This window comes from Mizuhopecten yessoensis, unplaced genomic scaffold (assembly GCF_002113885.1).
Source record: "Mizuhopecten yessoensis strain PY_sf001 unplaced genomic scaffold, ASM211388v2 scaffold716289, whole genome shotgun sequence".
Classification (NCBI taxonomy): Eukaryota; Metazoa; Mollusca; class Bivalvia; order Pectinida; family Pectinidae; genus Mizuhopecten; species Mizuhopecten yessoensis.
The window spans coordinates 2,233-7,092 of record NW_018480042.1 but is presented as its reverse complement, the minus strand read 5'-3'; the positions used below and the strand labels follow the sequence as shown (position 1 = coordinate 7,092).

Below are 4,860 nucleotides of genomic sequence, written 5' to 3'. Positions count from 1 at the left end.
ACAACTAAATCATTCACTATATGTTATTACAGAGCTTTTGAGCAAATAATTTTCATATTTGAAGTTCAACACTAGTGGAAACTGTCTAGATTCATAGATACATACCTGACAAGGGCTTCAAAAGGTTCTGTTGGCGGGTTTAATGGCATGTAAGAGCGCTACAAGCTTCTGCTTTTGACGACCGGAAGTTTACAAGCCAAACCGGTGAAGCGGGAGGGAAACACCTCTTGAATTTTACCCCATATAATCCGCCATCACATATTGAACTCTGCTAAAACTTTACATTTTCCCAAAGTTAAATATCTTTAGAATCATTCAATGAAATATATAACAACATTTGCCCATTTTAATTACTCAGAGGCACTGTACTTAACCGGAACAAATTTTAGGTAGGGATTTCAATCGTATGGAACACTTGCTTATTGGCCGATTTAATTAGTGGTGCCAGTTCTTTAGCGGACTATTTCTTTTTTTTTTGCGTTTTATTGATTTTTGACAGATTAGCGTAATGAAGAACTAGCTCACTCAAAATGATTTAATCAGGAACTTAAAGTAGCGCATTCATACTTTATAGGAAACACGTTTTTTTCGCGTCCATTTTTTGTTTGGTTTGTGACGTGTCAGTTCACTTGAATATCCCCATCCGTTCCTGTTACACAGCTGTTGTCCTGATGTGTTAAAGTTAATATTTTTGATTTCCATTTTTGGCCTCTAGCATTATCGATGAGCCAAGAAGAATGAAACAGTCATATAATGCACTGAATTACACTTTTGGCGTACTGTATATATTCTCAAATGTAGAACGCTGTAGGTACGTTCACGTGTGTTTTGTCCAATGTTTATCTGTCCACAAAAGATTTATGCAATTTGTGCATTATCCAGAAACAAAGCAATCAAAATAATAGGATATATGTAATATTGTCTTTCTATTTATTTCAGAGCTGGAAAACCGCCTAGCCGTTGCTCTTAACAAAGAGCGAGGAACTGAAAAACAATAAAGAGTTATTTCATCTGCTGGTCTGCAGTGTAGACATTACTCAAAGAAAACAGTTCAAAATCAGCACCAAATAATGAGCAGATACAACGGGTCTTCTTGGCCGATCCGAAGCACTAAAAGAGACACACACATGCGATCGTTACGAAGAAGAAACTCTTTGACGGGGAAACGCCATTTTGGATTTGCCGATAGCAATTCGGCCTTGAAAGTTCCATATACAGAATGCAACATAGCAGAACCGTTATCCCCAAAAGCAACCCGCATCAAGCTCACCCCGCCTCCACTGGTCCATCAGAGTTCTCCCGTTATGCAGATAAAAAAGAAGAAACGTTTACCAGATATCAAGGTATCTGCTTCTTCAGATAGTGCAACGTCTTCCTCTTCGGTTATCAATAACGAAGACAGTGCCATCAGCAAATCGACAGACATCCAATATGCTGTCAAAACAACGTCCAACCAAAATGGATCAAATATTATCAGACGAGAAAATTCCCAATCCTCAGAAGTTAGCATAAAAACTAGTACATGTACAACACCCGATTTCTTAGAGTATACTAGTGAAGACACCGACTTTGGCTTCCAAGATGTGGACTTAACAATCGACCCAAGTTCTATATCCGTTTTCTTTGATTAAACATCGATTACTTTTTGCTACATGTACCATAGAAAGTTTTCCATGTTAAAAAATAGTGTTTTCATGGATTCTGCATTTCATGGGGGGGGGGGGGGGGGGGCGGAAAAGCACTCCTAACGGAAAATACAGGGGAGAATTATTTGTTTTAATTCCAATTGAAAATTGATTATATGCTATGCATTAACATTAAGCGAATACTCGAATACCCCTATTTTGTGTACTTTACACCATACACATCTAGGATTTAGAATTATACTTTTAAATCTATATTGATAGAAAATATTTTTTACATAACTGTTGTATAATAAATAAAGTTTAATTTTAAAATCAACGTTGAGTTTTTGTAGTTTTAACACTTTGCTGTCTCAATGCATTAATCTGCATTATTTTGATATATTTAAGAATTTGTATCTTGTTAAAGAGATTTCTCCATCTGCCGAAGGATCAAAATCTCAGCAAGCACTTTATCTAAGTCGAAGCTTTAAACAAACATTCATTATTACAAGCCACCAACAGTTGTATCTGGGAATTGTTACTGATTTTTACATACCTTTATATCTTTGGAGGATGATTGTTACACGTACAAGTGGTTGCACCTTGAAATTTGGTAATATATACAGTAAGTCAAAAACATAATCGCGCTGCATCATACAGCTGTTTCGGCATTCAAGGACTCATAGATGATGCTAATGATAAAAAAAGTTAGAAATCCAACGGTCTAAACTACTGTTGAACAAGAGGGGGTATGGGGCAGGTGCGTAAACCCCCAAACCCTCTTAACTATGATTTTTCAAATTTAGAGGAGCACTTGTCAATTTCATATTAAACAAGTACTAATTGTAATGGGGGACCATTACAGAAGTCCCTATAAAACTGCCCCCAGTTGAGAAAATACACCTACATACCGAATTTGAGCAAAATCGACCAATATTTAATTTCGACCAATCAAATGCCGTTACGGCCATCGTGGATGCGCAACTGAGATATATATATATATATAAAAAAAAGAGAGTCTTGCACAGCTAGGAACACGCCCCAATACTCATGTGAAGTTTCATTGGAATCCAACAAATTGTTTCTAAGAAGAAGAAGAAGAAGAAGAAGAAGAAGAAGAAGAAGAAGAAGAAGAAGAAGAAGAAGAAGAAGAAACGGAGTAAAACCAAAAACCAAACCAGTCAGTCTTCCATTCAAGGTTGTAGCAGACGTCGGGGACTAAGTAATCTTACAGCAGAGTCTACCACCTTGAATCTTGATAGATGATCGCAACACATACAAACACATGTGTTGCACCTTTATTAAAACAAAATGAAAGATATCGTGCGGCAGCAAAATGGTAAAATGTATTGCTGTTGATGTTGATGTCAATCCTCTTTAATCTGCAAAGAATGCGATTGCAATTTTGTATTGATCTGAAACCAATCGAACGACTAGCCTTCGATTTTGACAAATTTTAAGAGTGTAGCCAAGATATGTATTTCAAATTGTAACCCTGAGATTATACAGATGATCTTTCGGTTGACTGCTGTTCCCATGGTGATCGATGCGCTGTATGTAGCCGCTGACCCCTGAACCTGTAAGGTACACGAACTTAGCCATCTTTAACGGTCAACTTCCTGTGAACTTGGAAATGTTTCGACGTAGGAAATATTTTGTGGGATGGATGTTTTTGAGTACAATGTCAGCTTTAACGCTTTAACATAAATGATATTCAAAGCGAGTAAGGGGGACAACAAAATGAATTTAGTTTGGAAGATATATTTTATTTGTATCGTTTTCCTTGTAAATACAAAAGCGATTCATACGGATAACAATAATGTTTTGGAAATGCGCAAAATTTACATATTCAACTGTTTAGATTTATAATGAAAATTAATAATGTTCATCGAAGCTAATTAAACGATTGTTATGTCTATGAATTGTTGCATGTTCATACTTGTCGTACAGTTGTGGGATTGCACAACGCTACACCATGTATGGCGTGCGCACCATGGGTGCACGAGGAAAAACTAAGATTATAACGGGAGCACAATGTGTAGTTACAGTTTTTAATAATTCAGTCAAAGGAATCGATCAATGACAGTCAAAGAAAGATAACTCCCGTTTAACATCGTTTGGATTGTCAAGTTTTAACTAGTCTCGTGCAACCAGACGATTGATCACTTGTTCGACGTACATGTAGCTTACATAGACAACAAGAGTCTCGTTGAACGAGACTAAGATTTAACAGGCAATGGCGGACTACTCGGAAAAAAAGAACAAGAACAAAACAAAATCCTTTTCATCGGTTATTAATTTGAATGTAAATTTTATGGATTAAAACATTTTTATTGAATAATTTGGCTACTTTATCTAAATAGACAAAAACAAAGCATTCTGTAAAAATAAAAGGAATTGACCCACGCCGTCCGACCGGGGGTGTTTCCGTGTATGTGATTTTATCAATATTTTTCAAATTCTGATGAAATGAATAAAATAATAGCAGTAATAATAATTAGTTAATGTATTTGCGTTCATATAAACTATTAGCAAAGTCTGGCTGTTTTTTCCAGTATGCAACAGCAACCTAATCAAAACATTTTTAGAAAGAAAGTAAAATAAATGCTCCGATGCCGGGAATTGAACCCGGGCCGTCTGGGTGAAAACCAGAAATCTTTTTTTTTTTTCTTTTTTTTCTTTTAAATAAAAAAAACCAGAAATCCTAACCACTAGACCACATCGGATATATACAATGCCATGTGTATACTTACTCAGATGGTTGGTTGGTTTCTACACTTACTCAGTACAATTGTTACATATCGTACGATATTCTATAGGGGTTAACATGTGTACATCGAGATGTTTCGATAATGGTGTTTAAGTCTTGCATATGGAAGAGCATTAGACTCACGTAGAATTTGTTTTAGAGTTACTTGATAACTGGAAATTTCGATATACTCAATATAATTCATTACTTTAGAAAATAGGTTTTAATATCACACAAAGATATTGCACTTGTGTTTACTATAACAAACAATTTTGCTACATGTATCTACATCCATTGGCTACACGTTCCATAAACATGTATTATCCAAAACAAATTTATCACCTAGTATTAATTATCGCAAATGTATCACATATGTATTAAATATAACAAATGTATCACACATGTATTAAATATAACAAATGTATCACACATGTATTAATTATAACAAAAGTATCACATATGTATTTACTATCACAAATGTATCAC

At 35.3% G+C, this 4,860-nt stretch overlaps 1 non-coding gene across 1 annotated transcript; it reads right to left on the bottom strand.

Annotated features, from left to right (window-relative positions):
• Positions 1–4,232: 4,232 nt before the first annotated feature.
• Positions 4,233–4,351, bottom strand: Trnak-uuu. The gene is made up of 2 exons: positions 4,315–4,351; positions 4,233–4,267 (listed from the first exon to the last, which is right to left on the bottom strand). It is a non-coding gene; the product is annotated as a tRNA-Lys (tRNA).
• Between the last annotated feature and the right edge of the window lie 509 nt (positions 4,352–4,860).